Source organism: Mauremys reevesii, linkage group 23, assembly GCF_016161935.1.
Source record: "Mauremys reevesii isolate NIE-2019 linkage group 23, ASM1616193v1, whole genome shotgun sequence".
Taxonomy (NCBI): Eukaryota; Metazoa; Chordata; order Testudines; family Geoemydidae; genus Mauremys; species Mauremys reevesii.
In genome coordinates, this window is record NC_052645.1 from 21953998 (window position 1) to 21962536 (window position 8539).

Consider the following 8539-nt stretch of genomic DNA (forward strand, 5'->3'; position numbering starts at 1 on the left):
CTGGTTTGCATAAACTTTCCTGAGACTTTCTCAGTGTTTATTACAAAAATGTAAAAACAGGTGGAAATCAATGCAAAACATCAACTTTACAGCTTTCTGGGTATGTACTTGGGGGATGGGCGGACAGAAAAAACAACAAACAGAAAAATAAACACCTGTCAGGGATGGTCTAGGCTTATTTTGTCCTGCATCAGTGCAAGAGGCTGGACTCGATGACTTCTCCAGGTCTCGTCCTGCCCTGCGTTTCTGTGATTCTATAAAAGCAGTTTAGTGCTGTGGTTTATTCCATGAACTGTATATTAATAGTACGTGTGTGTGTTTGCGTGTGTCTGCGTGTGTCTTCCACTATATTGCCTTATTTTAACAGCCAGCCTCACATTTACCTATTATTAACATAAACACATCTACCTAATGTCAGATAGTCAATTTTCTTGACATAATCAGTATTTTCATGTACAGGAGTGATCCAAAAGTGCAGTGAAAAGTAGTTTTAAAAAGGAAAATAGCTTTTTTGGGGGGAGGGGGAATTTTTTGGCAAAAACGGAGAATGAAGGGTCTTCGATATGGAGAACAACCCAGGCTGCCTCTCCCAGGTGAGGAGCTGCACATGTGGCCAGCAGTGGGCCATACACAATTAATTGGGTTTCAGAAAGATCAAATCTCCCCCCCCTCACCCCCCCCACCACCTTAGTATGCAGGTCAGGTATGACGGGAGGCACAGAATTTCTGTTGTAGTCACCTGGATCATGGATCATAATATGATTCATTTACAATGTGTCACAAATGGAGACACTTGAGCACCAGAAAGCTGATTTTAGGCTTGCCCATATACTCGCCGCATTGCTGCCCGGTGAACACATCAGCCTTTAAAAGTTTTTGTTCTTTAAAAGTTCTGGAATGAAGCTCAGCTACCAGCCCCACTTGATGATTTTCTTTCAGGCGGCTGGCTGGATTTGTGCCCACAACCTGGGTTTGAGCCCAAGTACTGGGAGAATCCGGGCTAATGAGAGCAGGAAAGAAGCACAGCTGCATGTGGACAATGGCATACACAAAAGACCATTTCCATCATGCTTTGCTTTCCTGTTCTGGAAAGAGCAGAAGTCAGGGAGCAGTTATTGTCACCTATACAGCTGGGTACTTTGGTGCCATAATTTTAAGCAAAAAGAAATACAGCTGTGTTCCTTCTGATCTCAGGCCAGCTCCATGTGGCCTGGTAGCATGGTGATGGGGAGCTGTGAGGGAAGATATGGGCTCCCTTTAGAGACAGTTTTAGAATCACAGGGGCATAGGAAAGGTTCCCAGCTCCTCCACCACATATGCCCAAAACATATTGTTTCTCGTTAGTATTCTAATTTAGGGAATGTGTGATCCTAGAGAATTTATAAAGTAACTGGAGGTGTCTTGTGTGAACTTAAATCTGAAAAAATACAACTTGGCTTCTCCGCTGCTGTTTCATTAATACTGCTGCTCTATATTCCTACAAATGGTGTTTCCAAAAGCTAGTTGCATGGGGGAAGCAGCCGTCCACACACTCGATTCCCATATTAAAAGAGAGGTAGGGTCTATTTCAACTGCAAACTCTTCAGGGCAGGAACCGTCTCTCCCTATGCGTCTGTGCAGTGCCCCGCCCGATGGAGCCATGGTCTCCGATGGCCTCTCCTGGTGCCATTGTGACACAAGTAGTGACACCAGGGGTTTGCTCCTATCCACCTGCCTATTTTTCAAACATGGTGGCTTTCCCCCTAAATTTAAAAGGAGTTTTTTAAAATATATTTTATGCGAACCAATAGTCTACTCTGGAAGAAGCGCACCCAGCTGCAGGTTTGTGTTACTGTGTCTGAGTGAGCGTGGCCTTAAAATATCTGTCAAGCTTGCTGAGTGCTGAAATAGGCGCTATAAATATGAGACAGCCTAAAAAAGAAAGGGGAAAAAAACCCAAGGAAGGAAGCAGAAGTGAAGTAATAGGCCAGTGATTGATTTGTACCCCTCAGAATTTACAAGCTTTTATAGCTTAGAATTATACCTATGGCGTTTGGAGCACACCCGTAATACTAAGTGTTATATGGCTGAGAAATCATTGGAGGCACTCGTTACTCATGTGGGAGGTATTTTATCTGTGAATTTATGTCTGCAAATACATTAACTATTTAAATCAATACCATTACTTTATTACTAGTGGGGAACTTAAACTCAGTTCTCTTTAATGCCCTTTATAAATTACTGCTTACATTTTGTTTTCTAGCGGGACTGGGAGACTAGCAGCTGCATGGCCACCTCCTGAGACAGAGCTAAGCTAAATAACTTCCCCACTCACTTACGTTCGTTGCTGCGCTGAGGCATAAGAATGGCCACACTGGGTCAGACCAATAGTCCATCGAGTCCAGTGTCCTGTCTGCCAACAGTGGCCGGTACCAGGTGCTTCAGAGGGAACGAACAGAACAAAGCAATTATTGAGTGATCAGTCCCAGCATCTGGCAGTCAGAGACTTAGGGATACCCAGAGCCTGGGGTTCCATCCTTCACCATCTTGGTTAATAGCCATTGATGGACCCATCCTCCGAGAACTTATCTCATTCTTTTTTGACCCCATTTATACTTTACAAAATCCATGTTGACTCTTCCTCAACATATCATATGTATCTATGTGTCTGATCATGCTGTTCTTCACTATAGTTTGTAATTACCTGGATTGCCTCTGGGGCCTTTTTAAAAAATTTGAAAAATACATTAGCTATCCTCCAGTCATCTGGTACAGAAGCTGATTTAAGCAATAGGTTACGTACCACGGTTATCAGAGTAGCAGCCGTGTTAGTCTGTATCAGCAAAAACAACGAGAAGTCCTTGTGGCACCTTAGAGACTAACAAATTTATTTGGGCATAAGCATTCAAGGGCTAAAACCCACTTCAGTTTTGTTAGTCTCTAAGGTGCCACAAGGACTCCTCGTTGTTTATACCACAGTTAGTTCTGCAATTTCATAGTTGAGTTCCTTCAGAACCGGTGGGTGAATACCATCTGATCCTGGTTCATCATTACTATTTAATTAATCAGTTTATTCCAATACCTTTTCTACTGACACCTCAATCTGGGACAGTTCCTCAGATTTGTCACCTACAAAGAATGGCTTGTGAGGTGTAGGGATCGCCCCCAAATCCTTTGCAGTGAAGGTTGTTGCAAAGAATTAATTCAGCTTCTCTGCAATGGCCTTGTCTTCCGTGAGTGCTCCTTTAGCACCTTGATCATTCAGTGACACCGCTGATTGTTTGGCTTCCTGCTTCTGATGTACTTTTTTTTTTAATTGCGACTAGTTTTTGTGTCTTTAGCTAGTTGCTCTTGAAATTCTTTCTTGGTCTGGCTCCTGTCTGTTTTCCTCGCTGAAGTTGATGGGACTGAGAACATGTTGAAAGTTAAACATTTCCTTAAGAGCTTTGCTGGTAATGGATGGAGTGTGGAACTGGGACCATGGAGTCAGTGGCAGAGCTAGGAATGAGACCTACAAGTCCTGGCATTAGATGTTCTGTATTAACCACTAGAAAAAAATTGCTCTTCCCAGAAGAGGAGAAATAGAATGAGAACTGGCTCTCCTGCTCCCTTGGTTAATGGTTTCACTTTGCACCAGGAGAATGGAATGCTTCAGAGCAGGGCCGGTGCAAGGATGTTTTGCTCCCTACGCGAAATTTCCACCTTGCACCCTCCCCCGTCCCCGAGCCCCCGCCCCAAGGCGCCCCCCCCCCACGGCAGCTCCCCCACTCCGCCCTGAGGCACCCCCCCCCTGCGGCAGCTCCCCACCTCTCACCCTCCGCCCTGAGGCACCCCCCCACCCCAGCTCACCCCTGCTCCACCTCCTCCCTAAGCACGCCATCTCTGCTTCATTTCTCCCACCTCCCAGGCTTGCGGCGCCTAAGCCGATTAGCGCCGCAAGCCTGGGAGGCGGGAGAAGTGAAGCAGCCACTGCATGCTCGGGGAGGAGGCGGGGCAGGGGTGAGCTGGGCCGGGGAGTTCCCCTGCGTGCCGCCCCCCCCTTACTTGCTGCAGGCGGCCCTCCCGGCGCTCCCCTGCCCCAGATCCCTCTGCCTAAATGCCGGCGGCAACCAGGGTGGCCGAAGATCCGGCCGCCATGGACACTGCCGAAGAAAATGCTGCCCCCCAAATCCTAGTACCCTAGGCGACTGCCTAGGTTGCTTAAATGGTTGCACCGGCCCTGCTTCAGAGGTGGCTGCTGTTTCTGAAGTTTATTTGTTATAGTTAATAAGGTTATAGAGCAACTCTGTGGAGTTAATCAGGATTTATACTTGTCTGACAGTGCAAAATGTGGCTCATAATTTCAAGCCTTGTGAAAACAAATTTGTTGTCTGTGTCAAATTGGCCATTTGATCAGTGGCTGTCAGAAGACAATATCATTGAAAACGGAAGCAACAGTGCTCAGAGCATTATAATGGGATATGGGATCGATCCATCAATATGATATTTTTTATTAATTAAACAAATTGAGGGAGAGTCTAAAGTTTAGGTTTGTTTCTCTTTGTAGAAAGTGACCCTGACTTCAGTATTGCCTGAGTTGGAACAGAAAAGCAAGCACATTTCTGAAAACAAATGCAAAAATCTGTACAGTCAGCCTGATTTCAGAGGCACTGAGAACTCACTGATCTGACTCAGAGCTCTGAAAATCAGGCCACTTGTATTTCTGAAGAATTTCCAAGTCTCGGAAGATTGAACCACAGTGCTATAAGGAGGCTGAAGACAGGAAAACATGTGTCCACAGACCCTGGAGATATTTGCTATTGTAGTATCTGCATTATAAAGCCATCCAGTCTGCAATGGGCCATTTCTTTCCAGCAAGAAAGGAAGACTGGGAACTGTAAAGGAAACTAGCGTCTCTGGAGATTAGCATCCTATATTATCCCTGGTTGGCATTCCCTCTTTGAAATTGAATAAATTATACTGATGGGGTGAAATTAAAGGAAGAAAGTTTTCTAATGCAGCTAGAGCAACAAATCCCCATGTAGATGCTGAAACCAAATCAGAATAATGTCTGATTCCAACGCACTTTCTCACTGCAGTGAGCACTGGCTTGAAGAGATCTGGAGAGTCCAACCTCACAAATGTAACAACAGGGAAAGGAACAATGAACATGCCACATGTACTAATTTATACATTTATCTACAGCTGCAGGAAATAAAGAGAATGGGTCCCCACTAATTATTTTGTGGACAAAATGTCAAGCAGCAACTTAGCAAACAGCCCTTTGAATGTTTAGTGACGGCAGCTCAGATACTGAAAGCTGCCACCCTTGGGTTGCAGAAATCGTGGGGCATAATTATTTTATAATCAGTTTCATTGCATTGCCAGACATCTAGGAGGTAAATGCACTTCACTAATTTCCTGCTCCTGGGTCTTACCGCGCTGATTGTGTTGAAAACTGAAATGGAAACTCTGGGATTTTATTTAGATTTGCCGGCTATGTGGCTCAAGGAAATATCTTGGTTTATATGCAGGACTAGCCTTGAAAGAGATGGCTATTAGTCTATTAGCCAGTTCCCACAGCATGTCCTATTATTACTGGGTGCACTGCTTGGGAGGGATGTCATTTCAGGCATGCTATTGTGACATAACTAAACTGTTCTCTGTCTGTGTGCATGTACAGTAACACAGCTCTGTTCTCATTAGCTAGCAAAGGCATGAGCAGCAGGAACGACAGACCATGGAACCTGAGATACAAGAAATTTAAATAACTGGGGAAAAACTGTTTAGACCCAGTAAGGAAGCAGAGACAGCAACTGCAGGAAGTCCAAATGGCCTTAGCGCTTGTCCATCTGGTTTACATGGGTGATACTACGGTGCCGGGCAGCAGCACAAAAAACCAGACAGATTCTGATCTCCCCTCTGCTAGTTTACACCAGTATAACTCCATTCACCTGAATGAAGCTACTCCAGATTTATCCCAGTCTCACTCAGATCAGAATCTAGCCCCCGAGGGAAGATCTCAGAAGTGGGGCTGACTCATGTGAGCGGCAGCCAAGCCCAAGCCACAAGGAATTTCCAAATCCCAGCAGGAGGAAGTGTTGGAGATATGAGAGTCTCCCTGAAGCAGCCAGCAGAACCAGGTGACTCTCCTCCCTGCCCCAAGAGCCCCTGCAGGAAAAAGGAGAAGAGCTTGATCTCATTAGCGTTAACTGGCCTTATTCTGACTGATCGGGTCAGCTAGTCTGAGCCCAGCCCCAGGCAGGGCACTTCTCTACATGCGTAGGCCCTTAGGGCAGGGGTGCAGGCTCAGGACCTCGGAGGGTTATGCAGTCTCTTCTTTTACAACAGCGCCCTTGAGCGTCCGTTCCAAGGTCTCATCAGTCTGGATCAGCCCCTTTCAGGCAGGTGCCACTAAGGGAGCAGAACTCCATGGGGATTGTCCCTGCCTCGACTCTGTGGTTGGGCGGGGAGTCCACTGTCTCGATCAGGATAGTTCCAGAGAGTCTGTTGTACCAGGGCTTTCCCTGCTAACTCCAGCTTCCTCGCCCGCCTGGCTATGCTCAGTGCTTGTGCTTTTAACTCTCAGGATGAAGAATTAAAGGGGAGTGCTGTCGAGCAGGGAAAGCGCAGGCACAGGAAAGGGGGAGAGGTTGCTATTCAAAGGATCCCAATGCAAGAAGCCCCACATGGTTGAGAACATCCTTCCAAGACCCCTTTTTGTGCAAATGAGAAAGGTTCCTCCTGAAAGTTCAATCAGAACCTGTTGGTGGGGCGTGAAGAGCTGTGAGTAAGGGCCTTGATATTCCACTCCACCTCCATGTTTCTCCTTTTTTCATCTCAGGAGCTCCAGCGTGCCAACCCCAGTGCACAACCTTTTGTGTTCTGAGTTTCCCTAGGATTTCAAGGCTGCCTAATTTACTCTCTTGTTAAGCAGGAGATCTGCTCAGTCACTGATTTCTGTTTTTTAATCAGGGCACAAACGTGTGAGGGAGCTGAGGGGAAACAAGGCTCCCTTGTTAAAACATATCAAAGTTGCTTTAATAAACATAGGATGAAGGCAGGAAAGGACAAGGAAGTTCCCCCTAGTTAAATATTTACCCCCCAAGCCCTGCTCTTAATGAAATTGAAGACTAGTTTAATGCAACAATAGCTTGTGTCTTGGCAAAGCAGTGGAGGCTGGTGATATGAATGCTGGGAGATGAAAATGACACAGGAAAGCATCTCTGGATGCAACTGACAGTGGTGGGTCAAGATCATAAAATACCTGCCTGCCCTGACTGGAGAAAATCCTCCAGCATTCCCCTAACCTCTAGCCATTTCTGCTGCCAGCACTTTGGAACCGTGAGGTTTGTTCTTTGCTTACAACTGACTTTAAACGGGCCAGGTGCGAGTCTCCCTCAAAAAGCCAGGCCAAGATCTCTCGGAAACTACAGTGATAAAGGAAATGGCCCAAGGAGAGGGCATTCCATATGCCCTCAGACATAAGGCTACTCAGAGACTTTGTGATCTATTTCCAGGGGAAATATTTCACAGATAATAAATAACGATATGGAAGGCGGCAGGCGCCTGCTTGCACCTTATGCCTTGTCAGAGGACATACGTTGCAGTCAGAGGGGCTGTGTCAATATGCCCCCTCGATTCGCCACCATTAATGCATTCCTATCGATACCCAAACGAATGCATATTGATCGGCCAATCGTTCTGTTATCAGCACACTCCTTAGTCGCTGCTGAGCTAACAGGGTCTCAGAGATGTTATAGGGTGTTGGATCCCACTCCAGCTTGGGGTGGCTATTTATCCTAATTGCCCTGAACAGAGCTGTGCCCAGGGACCATCTGATAACTCTTGTGGTTAAAAGCAGGGTCTGAGATTTCCTGTTCGTGAGGAGTTGGTATAGGGCTGCTGAGACTGGCCAAAAATCACAGGATCTTTGAAAGCTGGGTCTTGTCCTGTGCTTGGCCTGGAGGATGACAACTCCAGGGGAGCTGGGGGAGCCTAGCTTTCCAGGTAGGAGGCAGAACTGCCACTTCCCAAAACACTTTAAAGACATGTTCCTAGTTGTCTCTGATCAAGGTGATTGATTAGTAATAATGGCATAGTGCTTAGCTGTTCAGAGCACTTCAGTCATTAACTAATTAATTAACTCTAATGCAAAGTGTAACTTCACACTCCATAATTAGGCCAGCAACTCTAACCTACTACACAGCTCAGCAAAAGTCCTTAGAGAGGCAGCGAGCTCGCTGCTCTCTGCCTGTCTGTCTAGTCTGATGATATAGCTGAGACATGGTCGTGCTGCCCCCCTGGGAAATGTTTGCACTGGTCCAGCAGAGAAGTTCTAACATTTCCTTTTGGTGAATTAATCTGAAATCAGTGGAACTAGAGCCTCAGCAGAGGAACCAGAGGAACAAGACCTGGTCTGCCTTCTGCAGCAGTGCAGGGATTTTAACCCCAGATCTTGAGCGCAATATGGTAGAGGGTCTCTATAAATGTACCCAGGTAATTATTTGTTTTGCAGTACAGTGTAGCTGTCTGCCCTGGGATTAAGGCCCCATTGTGCCAGGCGCTGCACAGACACAGC